This window comes from Lathyrus oleraceus, chromosome 7 (genome assembly GCF_024323335.1).
Source record: "Lathyrus oleraceus cultivar Zhongwan6 chromosome 7, CAAS_Psat_ZW6_1.0, whole genome shotgun sequence".
NCBI classification, from domain to species: Eukaryota; Viridiplantae; Streptophyta; class Magnoliopsida; order Fabales; family Fabaceae; genus Lathyrus; species Lathyrus oleraceus.
In genome coordinates, this window is record NC_066585.1 from 352,886,390 (window position 1) to 352,900,929 (window position 14,540).

At 39.8% G+C, this 14,540-nt stretch overlaps 1 non-coding gene and 1 pseudogene across 1 annotated transcript; both read left to right on the forward strand.

Annotated features, from left to right (window-relative positions):
* Positions 1 to 345: 345 nt before the first annotated feature.
* Positions 346 to 451, forward strand: LOC127109034 (small nucleolar RNA R71). The gene has a single exon (XR_007796521.1). It is a non-coding gene; the product is annotated as a small nucleolar RNA R71 (small nucleolar RNA).
* Positions 452 to 14,055: 13,604 nt separating this feature from the next.
* On the forward strand, positions 14,056 to 14,152 carry LOC127109435 (uncharacterized; annotated as a pseudogene).
* The last annotated feature ends 388 nt before the right edge of the window (positions 14,153 to 14,540 follow it).

A 14,540-nucleotide genomic window follows, 5' to 3' on the forward strand; every position in this document is an offset into this window, starting at 1 on the left:
GCAGATTGGTGTCCTTTGGTTCCACATATCTCACAATCCGATGAAATTGCGGCTACAGTATTCGGGTTTATGCACATATGCTCGACTTTAAGGGCTAATGCGTCCATTTTAGCTTGCATCATGTCTATAGAGCTTAGTTCATGCACTCCTCCTTGGGCTTCCTTCTTCTCAACTGTCGCTCGTTCGACTCCCCATGATTGATGGTTTTGAGCCATATCTTCGATGAGGGCATTAGCTTCAGGATAAGGTTTGTTCATCAGAGCACCGCCTGCGGCAGCGTCGATGGTCATCTTTGTGTTGTAATGAAGTCCATTATAGAAGGTTTGAATGATTAACCAATTTTCTAAACCATGATGTGGGCATGCTCGTAATAACTCTTTATATCTCTCCCAAGCTTCGAACAACGATTCTCCTTGGTTTGGGTAAATCTAGTTATATGGTTTCGAAGAACGGCGGTCTTACTCGGGGGAAAATATCTAGCAAGAAATACTCTTCTAAGGTTATCCCAAGTCGTAATGGAATTGGGTGGAAGGGAATCTAACCATGATAGGGCTTTATCTCTGAGGGAAAAAGGAAATAATCTTAAACGTATTTCCTCAGGAGAAGCTCCATTGGTTTTAAAAGTGTCTGCTAATTGAAGAAATATTTTTAAATGTTGGTTTGGGTTCTCAGTAGCGAGACCTGCGAATTGTCTCTGTTGCACTAGTTGCAACAGGGATGGTTTAAGTTCAAAATTATTAGCTGGGATGGTTGGGTTTACTATACTAGAACTAGGTTCTTCATTTGATGGTTGAGCGAAGTCCTTAAGAGGTCTTTGGTTTTGATCTTCGGCCATAGCTCTCTTAATTCTATGAAACAATAAACGTGCGCGAGCGTAACGTTCAGGTTCCGCCAGAGGGTATACTAAGCTTAAACTTCCGGTGCTGCGAGTTCTTCGCATTGACCGGGGGAAATAGCCTAAGTCTAAACGATATAACAACAGGAAAATGAAATTTGACGAAATTGGTCCCCGGCAACGGCGCCAAAAACTTGATGCGGTTTTTCGCAAGTATACGAACGCGTCAGAGTAATATAAAAGATTGTCGAATCCACAGAGACCAAGTGTCAATCTATCGTTATCTATTGTTATGGTGTTTATCAAAGGCAATCAAAATAGGTGTTTTTTAGAGTGTGCAATGAAAAGTAAAGTATTGAAATAAATTTAATTAATAAAGACAGGGTCGAATGTAATTCACGTAATCGATTGATAATCCAAGTACTTGCTGGTAGAGCTACTTATGGGCAGTGTTTCCTACTTTGAAAAGAACTAATTTAACAGGAACTATCGCTTTCGCATATTCAGAACCGAGTTGTACTCCCTAATCAAACCCTCTTATTGTCATTTATAAAAAGGCGCGCATTGCGTTAGAGTAGTAAACCTATTTTTAAGAAATATAGTATCTTGACTAAGTTGAAAAGTATTATAATCTGGATTTCTTAACCAAAAGAGGTTCTCACGAACCAGACTCTAAACTTATAAACGCGTCTGAAAATAGATTTAAAATCTCTTTTCTTCTTAATGTTAAAATCTCCTAATGAACTAAACAAAGCGCTTTCGCTGTTTTTGAAATAGTTAAAAACAATTAAGTTTAAATAGACGTTGGACGGCTTTCGATCTTACCCAACGGAATTGAAGTGCGGGAAAACTTAAGTTGAAAGTTAAAATAGCCCTTAAGAGTTTCTACAAACAATTGTACGGATTACTGGTGCAATTATGATCCTTACATTCTAACCTTATAAATTTAGCTAGACATGGTAAAGTAAAAGTGCATTAAAATAAATAAAAGTAGTGCGAGTGCGGAAAGTAAATAAAAGTAGTGCGAGTGCGAGAAATAAATAAAAGTAGTGAGAGTGCGAGAAATAAATAAAAGTAGTGCGAGTGCGGAAAATAAATAATTTAAAGCGACTGCGAGGAAATAAATAAAGTAAAGCGAGTGCGAGAAATAAATAAAGTAAAGCGAGTGCGGGAAATAAATAACTTAAAGCGAGTGCGAGGATATAAATAAAGTAAAGCGAGTGCAGGAAAATAAATAAGATAAAGACAAGTAATAAAAACCTGCTCCAATCGAAGGGTTGAATAAATTGCAAAGCGGAAATGAAAATGGTGGCAGGATTAACTTCCTTCCAAAGTGCTCCAAACTCGATTACAGACTCTATCACAGACTCAATTACACAATTGTGGTTACACGGTAATGCGAAGCGATTACCACTTTATAAAACTGAATATATGCCTAAGTGAAACAAAGTTGCTCTGAGTTTGCCTCTGCTCTAGGTTTGGATGATTATAAAAGTGAATTCGAGTTTCTATTTATAAGCAAGTAAAAAGATGGAAATGACTGGGATGCCCTTCAACTTGAAAATGGGAGGGAAAAACTTTCCTCTTGTGGCGTCCGCCACAAGCACAAAATGAGGCGCCTTAGTGGAAGTAGTGGGGAACGTGGAAGTTAAGGGAAGTTGAGCTTGGACACGTCATGGCAGGGTCTATGGCGCCAGCCATGGGGTAGGCCACAAGAACAAAATGCTGAATTTTAGGGTTTTTGGCTCTTTTTCGCTCCTTTTCTCGATCGGGGCTCCGATTAAAGTAAAAACCTGAAAACAAAGAAAAACATAGCAATAACACAATAAAATGATAATAAAACAACTGGAATGCATGTGAAATCGGAGTTTAAAATACGGTAAATTTCAGTGTTATCAGAAACAGACGCCATGATTGGTGAATACACGTTTGCAGCGTTGTCAGCAAATGCTAATGCGTTATTATGTAAACTAGCTATCATTGTCGTTGGCATTCCGTAATGTTGTTCACGCCCTGGCAAGGGCATTGTGAAATTTGTGGCAAAAGGCCTAAAATCAGACGCCACGAACGGTTTAGGAAGCACTAGGTGATGATGCGTGTTTTTCGCAAGTATACGAACGCGTCAGAGTAATATAAAAGATTGTCGAATCCACGGAGACCAAATGTCAATCTATCATTTATCTATGGTTATGGTGTTTATCTAAGGTAATCGAAACAGGGTTTTAGAGAGTGCACAATGAAAAATAAAGTATTAAATTAAATTCAATTAATGAAGACAGGTTCGAATTAATTCACATAATCAATTAATAATCCAAGTACTTGCTAATAGAATTACTTATGGGTAATGTTTCCTACTTTAAAAACAACCAATTTAACGGGAACTGTCGCTTTCGCGTATTCAGAACCGAGTTGTACTCCCTAATCAAACCCTCTTATTGTCACTTATAAAAAGGCGCACATTGCGTTAGAGTAGTAAACCTATTTTTAAGAAATATAGTGTCTTGACTAAGTTGAAAATTATTTTGACCTGGATTTCTTAACCAAAAGAAGTTCTCACGAACCAGACTCTAAACTTATAAATGCGTCCGAAAATAGTTTTAAAATCACTTTTCTTTTTAAGTTAAAAACTCCTAATGAACTAAAAAAAGTGTTTTCGCTGTATTTGAAATAGTTAAAAACAACTAAGTTTAAACAGACGTCGGGCGGCTTTCGATCTTACCCAACGGAAATTAAGTGCGGGAAAACTTAAGTTGAAAGTCAAAATAACCCTTAAGTGTTTCTACGAACAATTGTACGGATTATCGGTTCAATTATGATCCTTACATTCTAACCTTTATAGGTTTCGCTAGACAAGGTAAAGTAAAAATGCATTTTAATTTTTATCATAAAAACGGATAAATAAAAGACTTTAAAAAAAAGGTAATAAGTGCGAGTGTAGGAAAGTAAATAAAAGCAGTGCGAGTGCGGAAAATAAGTTAAAGTAGTGCAGGTGCAGGAAAGTAAATAAAAGTAGTGCGGTGCAAGAAATAAAGGAAAGTAGTGCAGTGCGAGAAATAAACAAAGTAAAGTGCGAGTGCGGGAAAGTAAACAAAATAAAGGCAGTGCGGTAAAATAAACAAAAGAAAGGCAGTGCGTGAAAATAAAGTAGACAAAGGTAAAGCAGTAAAACCTGCTCCAATCGGAGGGTCAAATAAAGTGCGGAACAGAAATGAAAATGGCAGCAGGATTAAACTTCCTTCCAAAGTGCTCCAAACTCGATTACAGACTCGATTACACAGTGTGGCAACACTCCGATGTGAAGTGATTACCACTTTTACACAATACTGATATATGCCTAGTTGTAACTAAGTTTGGATGATTAAACAAATGAAATCAAGATCTATTTATAGGCAAGAAAAAATGGAAATTACAAGGATGCCCCTAAGTTTGAAAATGGGCGGGAACCATTTTGTTCTTGTGGCGTCCGCTACAACATCATGGCGCCCACCACAGGAGGAAATTGCAGCGCCCAAGTGGAGATCGTGGGGGGCATGGCAGTTGAGGAGAGGTTGAAACTAGGACACGTCATGGTTGGACCCATGGCGCCCGCCACAGTGGGAGCCACAAGTGTTAAATGCTGATTTTTTGGCTTTTTAGCTCATTTTCGCTCCTTTTCTCGGTCGGGGCTCCGGTTAAACTGAAAACCTGAAAATAAAAAAAAAACATAGTAATAACATAACAAAATAACAATAAAACAACTAAAATGCATGCGAAATCAGAGTCGAAAATACGGTGAATTTCAGTGTCATCAAATTCTCCCACACTTAAATCCTTGCTTGTCCTCAAGCAAAACACTTAAAAGCTCAAAGAAGAAAAACCGGTGTCAACGAGTGATTCAGGCTAAAAGGGTTTCTAAGTTCAAGTCGGGATGTAGTGATAGGTACTAACTAAGTGAACCAAGGGTATCGTGATGACACTTATCCGTAGACACGGACATAAACTCCATTCCTATATTAACCAACCCATATTATCCCACAATACCTATAGGCCTACCTCTTCATCTCTTTTTGAGTCCTTTTCATTCAGGCGCAATCACATTAAGCCTGTTATCCGTACATGCTTCATAGTAGAGTGATCGGTTAGTGATTCTGATCCTAAACATGGGGTTTCTGGCACATAAATCTGTGTAAACCCTTTTTATTTGACCCAAATGCAGTTGTGGGGGATCGGATCGTAATCCGCCCTACCGAGTTCAGCGCCAGATACCTCTGAACGAACTAACAGTGGGTGAGTTTTTTTTTCTTTTTCTTTTGCAGCAAATTTTTACAACTTTTTGGTTTAAATGACCTTGTGAGGGTCGCCTATCCCGGAGTTGCCTTTTTCTTTATTTATTGCACTGGATCATTCACTTATGTTCATCGGTCCCCTACGTAGAGCATGCTTAGGCCGGAGCTGACTGCTAGAATAAACTATTGAGGACTATACTGAAATGGTAATTAAGGCCATGGTATATGGGGTTTCGGGAGTGATTCCTATATTCATAAAGTCTATGGTGCTAAAACGATACTGATGTTTCAAAAAGTTCTCCCAAGTCACCACATCCTAACTCAAACCTGTCTTAAAGCCCAAAAACTTTCAGAACAACACCGTTTTCTTTTGCAACAATTTTTTTTGTAGGGCTAAAGGAATGGGGAGATGAGGATGTACTAAAGATACACTATATTGGTGACTCGTCAGACACATGTATTTTCTAAAACACACTAACTAAAAACAAAATAAAACAAAGTAAACAACTAAAAAGCAATAAAAATAAATGATCTAACTAAAAACAGCAAAGGGAAATAGAAAGCGATAAAATCTCCTCCCACACTTAAATCGAACATTGTCCCTAATGTTTCGAAATAAGATAAAAGGAGAGTAACCTGTCACACTACTGCTGACCACTGGTCCCTTCGCCATCCTGAGGTGGACGACGGGATCTGCTGCAACGACGGTCTCTCTGGTACATCCTGGCCGATAAGGTAGCCTGAGCAGTCCTCGCCTCTCGAAGGTTGCCTAAAATAGAACCCTGAGTGGCCTCTATCAGCACAAAATGCTCACGGTGGTAGTTTTGCTGATGGGATTGCTCGTTTGTGATCGCAAGCAGGGTCTGTGAAACAGACGCATATGATCGATCTGCCTTCCACTGTGATTCTTGCATGAAGTTCATGTTGTCTTCCAGTTGTTGCTAAATGGTAGAGAGTAGGCCATCACGCCTTTGTTCTCTAGCCATGTGGTCGCGCCACATCTCCTCAGTAATATATAATCCAGGAGCAGAACCTGCAAAAGAAGAAGATGGTGCGGTGTGTGGTGGTGAAGGGTGATGGGGGGACACATGAGGTACAGGAGATTGCTATCTTCGATCAAACTCTTCATCAGTGTCGTGTCCCTCCTCATCAGGAACATTAGGAGGAAGTGGACCTAAAACAGGTGGAGCATCTAAAACATAGGTCTAGTTCCTTTCATTACGTACATCAGTACGTCTAGTACATGGTAAGGCAACAGATGGGATAGCTACACCATGAATCATAAGCACATAACCACCCTCTCTTCTCACTCGGCACAATTTCATATCTTTTAGAAATTTAAGGTTGATTGTGCGAGGAGCTAAGGGAACTAAGGTAGCCATCTCATCGTTCAGGTTAAGAGCCCGAGCAATAGACGTAATGAGTCCTCCAAAAATAATAGGTCCCGCTTTATTAAGAGTTAAAGCCATCTGAGAAATCATAAACGGGACCGAATTAATCCTCCTATTTGTGAGGCTTCCTTGTAAAAATAGAAGCTCCCGAGAATTAACCTTGTTTGGATTCTCCCGGCCAAAAATAGTACATGCCAACAGATATCTAAAAACTCTGATGGCCGGGTTATGGATGGTCGAGGCAAGAATTCCTTCAGAAGAATTTATTGAAGTATTAGACAATCTCTTCCAGAAGGAAAACACCTCAACCGACCAGTTCGAATCCAAAGGGGCCTCACAAATAGCACCTTCCCCATGAGGAATTTCTAACAAACCTGCTAGTTTGTTGGTACTATACTCATACTCAATAGCAAACATTCGAAATTTAACAGTACCAACTGTACTAGCAATGTTATGACTGACAGTATAAATTAAAGAACTTAAAAACTCGATTCTCAGTCGCTCAAAGGTAGGCTCTCTGTTTACAAAAATAGTGTGCAAGCCTAAAAAATCTAACAAATGAAAAACACTGTGGTAGATACCCAAAGTATACAGACAGTTATCATCCACGTACCTCGTCGGGAGAATTTCTCGATTTTGCAGCCTTTCAATAATCCTTCTCTGCCTATCCCCAGGTTTCCCTTCGCGAAGAATATATCCATTGAACTCCATTGTTTTTCTCTTTGAATGTGTTGAAGAAGATGAAAATAGGTTTATATATATAGGGTGGTAAAGGTGGGATTTTTATGGATATTGATGGATAAAAATTAAAATGGAAGTTGGAAAGGTAAATTGTAGGGTGGGTAGATGATAAATGTAGGAGCTTTTATGGGGTTCAATGGAGTTTTTGGAAGAGGAAAAAATGGGTTTTGGAAGTTTGAAGGGCCAAAAATGGTGAATCATTTGAATCTTCCCCGCATATACCAGACGTCGTGGCGGGCGCCATAGGGTCTATGGCGGGTGCCACAAGAGCTGGGCCGAAATTTGAAGATTTTGGTATGGGCTTCTCCATGTTTTTTTTGTATGGGGGGTCCGGATAGAATTTTCATTGTTTTTCCTAATAGAATAAGGCTTGCACAATTTATGAAAATAAAATTTAAACGTTAATCAAATAAATAAATAATACTATTAGACTATAATATGAATATAAAGGAAATAAACACACACATAAAATATATATGGAAATATCAAACTGCTAACATAATTTGAAAATGTACCAAATGCGATAATATAAAATAAGTTTGGGAAATGCGAAGAATAATATAAGCATAAATAAGAAAAGGTAAACGAGACGGTAAGCTCAAACAGCAGGGGGCTCATCTGCCTGACTGGATCCACGAAGTACGGCTATCTCCTGAAGAAGCTCTGCTATCTCTTGGTACAAAAAATCAGCCTCAGTAGCATGTGTAAGATCGTATACCTCAATCTGTAAAGTAAGGTCAGCCACCTCCTACCTAAGCTTGGCAGTCTCTCTACGACACTCGACAGTCTGCATGCAGACATTTGGGGGCTTCAAAGATAAATTATTATAGAGCACAGTAATCTTGGGTGAAAGCGACGTAGGAGTATAATCAGCAACAAGAGAGGATCTAGGATCCTCAACAGTCTCTCCATGACCTTCCAAAGCATAACTCCAGTTAGCTGGGTCATGAACACTGGTCATCATCGGGTCTGGCAGTGTAAAGTAATGTATCGTCTCACTATCAATCAACAATCTGAACTGTCTGGGATTGAAAGAGGCTCTCCTCATCAATCCTTTGTCCAAGCAGAAATCAATATCCATAGTAGTATAGCCACAGAAAGTCCTGAGATGAAGCAGCTTGCGGGACAGGCCTAAGGCAGTGGCAATCTGCGTGACAGTCCCTCCTACATGAATGATTCCCTCGGATGATCTAGCAACACTGCTAAGGCCACACAAAAGAAAATTCCCACATGCCACAGGGTGTGACTGGGATGCACAGAATAACAAAAATATCTCCTCCTCACTCAGCAGAGTCTCAGCATCTGTTCTTCCAATAAAAGAGTATGCCAGTATCATATGGAAATACCTCATAGCAGGGTTGTGGATAACCTGGGACAACTGAGTGGAAGGATCCTGACTCCCTCCACCAGAGATATCGCTCCAGAATTTCTCCACTTCCCTACTCAGAAAGTATCCCATCGGTGTCTTAGGGATAGCGTCGGGGGTTGTCTGAAAACCTAACAAGTCACCAAACTCCTTCTGGCTGAAAGAGTACTCAGTCCCGAATAACCTGAAAACAGCATGTCCATCTGGTCCGGAGTAAGGATCATAAGCAAACGAGCTAAGGAACTCCAAATTCATGTTCCTGTAGGTGTTGTTCAAGGCATCAGCAAATTCATCCCATTGGAGTTGGTGGCACAAGAATCTGATGCTCGGCTCAATGCCTAGGGCGTCCATGCAATCCTGGTTCGGATAGCGTGTAGGTTCCATAGGGCGCTGGTAGAGAACTATGTAACGCTCCCTCTGGGCGTCATCTCTAAAAACCACGTGCATGTCATCAAAGTTCTGCATCCTACAAAGGTTAGGGAAAAGTATCCTGAAAACACAAACATTGCAAATGATATTTAGTCCTGACGAGAAGATGATTAAAAATAAAATAAAGTAAATAAATGCAGAAAAAGTAAAATAAGATAAGAAAACCGTGGGTTTCCTCCCAAGCAGCGCTTGTTTAACGTCGTTAGCTTGACGATCGGAACTTATACATCTGTCGTAGGAATTGGTGGATCTACCAGAGTGTGGCTGGAGTAGTTTGTTGGAATCTTTCCTCCTTCATAGAGCTTCAGTCTTTGCCCATTTACAATGAATGGACTATAGGTTTCTTTCTTGATTTCTACAGCTCCATATCTCAGAATCTTAGATACTTTGAAAGGGCCAGTCCATCTTGAACGCAGCTTCCCAGGGAAAAGTCGTAACCTAGAATTGAACAGGAGAACAGGGTCTCCTATATTGAAATCTTTTTTCACAATTCTTTTGTCATGCCAAGCTTTGGTTCTCTCTTTGTATATTATGGCATTCTCGTAGGCGGATTTCCTGAGTTCTTCCAGTTTATGGATGTCAAGGATACGTTTTTCACCAGCGGTCAAGTAATCCAAATTCAAAGTTTTAATGGCCCAATAGGCCTTATGCTCTAATTCAAAAGGTAAATGACAGGATTTTCCATAGACTAGTTGGTAGGGAGTTGTTCCTATAGGGGTTTTGAAAGCGGTTTTGTAGGCCCATAATGCTTCTTGGAGCTTCTGAGACCAGTCTTTTCTAGATATAGAAACAGTTTTTTCTAGAATTTGTTTTATCTCCCTATTGGATACTTCTACTTGACCACTAGTCTGTGGGGGGTATGGTGTTGGTACTCTATGTCTAACTCCATATTTGCTTAAAAGTTTATCAAATATTCTCGATATGAAGTGCGATCCTCCATCGCTTATGACTAAACGGGGTTTTCTAAATCTAGGGAATATATAGTTTTTAAATAACTTGATCACCACTCTAGTGTCGTTTGTGGGTGCAGCTATAGCTTCAATCCACTTAGACACGTAGTCCACAGCTACTAAGATATACTTGTTTCCTAAGGATGGTGGGAAAGGTCCCATGAAATCTATACCCCAAACGTCGAAAAGTTCTACTTCTTGAATGTTTCTTAGAGGCATTTCGTCACGTCTTGAAATATTTCCCGTGCGTTGGCATCTATCACATTTGACAATGCAAGCATGTACATCGTGCGATATGGTAGGCCAGAACAGGCCAGCTTGAAGAATCTTGGCGTATGTCTTAGAGGTGCTCGCATGTCCATCATAGGGTGCTGAGTGACAATGCTCAATTATACTTTTTACCTCCTCTTCTGGAACGCAACGGCGAAAAATGCCGTCTTTACCCCTTTTGAAAAGGAGCGGTTCGTCCCAATAAAAGTTCCTTACATCGTTAAAGAACTTCTTCTTCTGGTGGTAGTCAAGATCAGGGGGTATAATATCAGCAGCTAGATAATTAACAAAGTCTGCATACCATGGCACGTTACTTACAGCTAAGGATTTTTGGAAGTGCTCATGAGGGCCTAGGCTATCATCTTTAATGGCTTCTAGTTTAGCTATCAGTCTATCATAGGAGAAATCATCGTTTATGGGTACAAAGTCTGGTTTCAAGTGTTCTAGCTTAGAAAGGTGATCAGCTACTACATTTTCAGTGCCTTTTTTATCTCAGATATCTAAATCAAACTCTTATAGTAACAGAATCCATTGGAGTAACATGGGCTTGGCATCTTTTTTACTTAATAGGTAACGAATGGCGGCATGATCGGTGTAAACTATAATTTTGGCTCCTACTAGATAAGATCTGAATTTGTCTATAGCAAAAACTACAGCTAGTAGTTCCTTTTCAGTTGTTGTGTAGTTAAGTTGGGCGGCGTCTAGGGTTCTACTGGCATAATAAATCACATGTAATTTTTTATCTTTCCTTTGTCCTAGAACGGCTCCAACGGCATAATCACTAGCATCACACATTATCTCAAAAGGTTCTGACCAATCAGGCGGTTGCATAATGGGTGTTGAAATCAACGCTTGCTTTAAAAGATTAAATGATTCATTACATTTTTCATCGAAAATGAATTCAGCATCTTTCATTAAAAGGCCAGTTAAAGGTTTAGTTATTTTAGGGAAGTCTTTGATAAAACGCCGGTAGAATCCAGCATGTCCAAGGAAACTTCGGACTTCTCTGATAGTTTTGGGTGGTTTTAGATTCTCTATGACTTCTATCTTAGCTCTATCTACCTCAATACCTTTTTTGGAAACTATATGTCCTAAAACAATCCCTTCGGTGACGATGAAATGACACTTTTCCCAGTTTAGCACAAGGTTCACCTCCACGCATCTCTCCAGGATTTTCTCAAGGTTAACAAGACAATTTTGGAAATCAATTCCACAAACCGAGAAATCATCCATAAATACTTCCATGATACTATCTAGGTAATCTGCAAAGATTGACATCATGCAGCGTTGGAAAGTAGCTGGGGCATTACAGAGCATGAATGGCATTCGTCTGTAGGCAAAAGTTCCATAAGGGCATGTAAAGGTAGTTTTCTCTTGATCTTCGGGGTGGATAGGTATTTGGAAGAATCCATAGTATCCATCTAGATAGAAAAAGTAAGATTGTCTGGCTAGACGCTCCAACATCTGGTCTATAAATGGTAAAGGGAAATGATCCTTCCTGGTTGCTTTATTTAACTTTCTGTAGTCTATGCACATCCGCCATCCTCCTTCTATCCGTTTTTCTATATGTTCTCCTTTATCGTTTTGCACTACTGTGATGCCTCCCTTTTTAGGTACTATATGCACAGGGTTCACCCACTTACTATCCGAGATCTGATAGATTATACTTGCCTCCAGTAATTTAAGAACTTCTCTTTTAACAACATCACTCATTATAGGGTTTATTCTTCTCTGATGTTCTCTGGAGGGCTTTGAATCTTCTTCGAGAAAAATCCGATGCATGCACACGGATGGGCTTATACCTTTCAGATCAGAGATATTATATCCTAAGGCTGAGGGATATCTTCGTAAAACATCTAAGAGTTGGTCTGTTTCCTCTTGGCTAAAGGTAGCACTGACTATAACTGGACGGTTCATCTCTTCATCAAGAAATTCATATCTCAGGTTCTTAGGCAATTCTTTAAGTTCTAAGGTTGGTTTCTTAGGGCATGGCATAGGATCTGGGGTAAGGGATAAACATTCATAAAGGTTATCATCGATGTAGGGCTTCCTAAAGTCATCATCTTCCAGTATGAGAGTTGATGGCAACTTAATTGTTTTTATGATTTCTTCTTGTTCTATTTCCCTAACGCATTCATCAATGATATTTATGGCATAACATGCGTCTCCCATCACAGGTGCCATAAGAAATTTTGAAAGTATAAATTCTATATTCTCGTCACCTACCTCAAAGGTCAACTTTCCTCTCTTGACATCTATTATGGCTCATGCAGTTGATAAGAATGGTGTACCTAGAAGGATTGGTATATCATCATCCTCTTTAATGTCCATGACAACAAAATCAGTAGGGATAAATAACTGACCTATCCTAACAGGGACATCTTCTAATATGCCTATCAGATACTTAATAGATCTATCGGCTAATTGAAGTGACATCTTAGTAGGTTGTAATTCTCCTAAGTTTAACCTCTCACAAACTGCTAAATGCATTAAGCTCACACTAGCTCCTAAGTCTAGAAAAGCTTATTCGATGACATGACTTCCCAAAATACAAGGAATGGAGAAATTTCCAGGATCTTTATCTTTTTTGGCTAACTTATTCTCGGAAATAGAATTGCATTCCAAGGGCTTCGGATCGTCGAGTCTACATTTGTTGGTAAGGATGTCTTTGAGAAACTTTACATAAGAAGGTATTTGGGTGATGGCTTCTGTGAAAGGGATTTCTACGTGAAGTTTTTCTATAACCTTGATGAATTTCTGATACTGGTTATTGATTTGGGTCTGTTTGAGTCTTTGCGGATATGGTATCGGTGGTTTGTATGGCGGGGGTGGTACATAAGTTTTGTCTTTAGGTTCTTCTCCTTTTTCTTGACCTTCCTGTTTTTCAGATTCCTCTGGTTCCTTCACTTCGTCTGTGGGTTCGGTATATTCCTTAGAAGTTTTGGGTTCACTCAATCTTGGGTTAAATGGCTCATCATAAGCGGTCCCACTTCGTAGGGTAATGGCATTGGCTTGTCCTCTCAGATTCTGTTGAGGTTGTCCAGGGAACTGTCCTCCAGGCGTAGTCTAGGGGGCTTGGTTTAAGGCTACCTGAGAGATCTGGGTTTCAAGCATCTTATTATGAGTAACTATTTGGTCAACCTTGGTTCCTAACTAGGTAATCAGTTCGTTAACGTCAATGTTCTGGTTCATGAACTCTTTGTTTTGTTAGGTTTGAGCAGTGATAAAATTTTCCACAATTTTCTCAAGGCTCGGCTTTGGTGGCACAGGTTGCATAGGTTGACTTGGTCTTGGGGCTTGGTAACCTGGTTGTCTCGGAGGTGCCGTATTTTGGATAGGGTTATTGTTCTTATAGGAGAAGTTCGGGTGCTTCCTCCATCCAGGGTTGTAGGTATTCGAATATGGGTTCCCTTGGGCATAGTTCACTTGCTCAAAGTTGGTTTCGTTTAAGAGACTGCATTCTGCAGATTGGTGTCCTTTGGTTCCACATATCTCACAATCCGACGAAACTGCAGCTGCAGTATTCAGGTTTATACACATATGCTCAACCTTGAGGGCTAACACGTCCATTTTAGCCTGCATCATGTCTATAGAGCTTAACTCATGTACTCCTCCTTGGGCTTCCTTCTTCTCAATTGTCGCTCGTTCAACTCCCCATGATTGATGGTTTTGAGCCATATCTTCGATAAGGGCACTAACTTCAGGGTAAGGTTTGTTCATCAGTGTGCCACCTGCGGCAGCGTCGATAGTCATCTTAGTGTTATAGTGAAGTCCATTATAGAAGGTCTAAATGATTAACCAATTTTCTAAACCATGATGTGGGCATGCTCTTTATATCTCTCCCAAGCTTCGAACAGCGATTCTCCTTGATTCTGGGTAAATCTGGTTATTTGGTTTCGAAGAACGGCGGTCTTACTTGGGGGAAAGAATCTAGTAAGGAATACCTTTCTAAGGTTTTCCCAAGTTGTTATAGAATTGGGTGGAAGGGAATCTAACCATGATAAGGCTTTATCTCTGAGGGAGAAAGGGAATAATCTTAAACGGATTGCCTCAGGAGAAGCTCCATTGGTTTTAAAAGTGTTTGCTAATTGGAGAAAGACTTTTAAATGATGGTTTGGGTTCTCAGTAGCAAGACCTGCGAATTGTCTCTGTTGCACTAGTTGCAACAGGGAGGGTTTAAGTTCGAAATTATTAGCTGGGATGGTTGGTTTTACTATACTAGAACTAGGTTCTTCGTTGGATGGTTGGGAGAAATCCTTAAGAGGTCTTTGATTTTGATCTTCAGCCATAGCT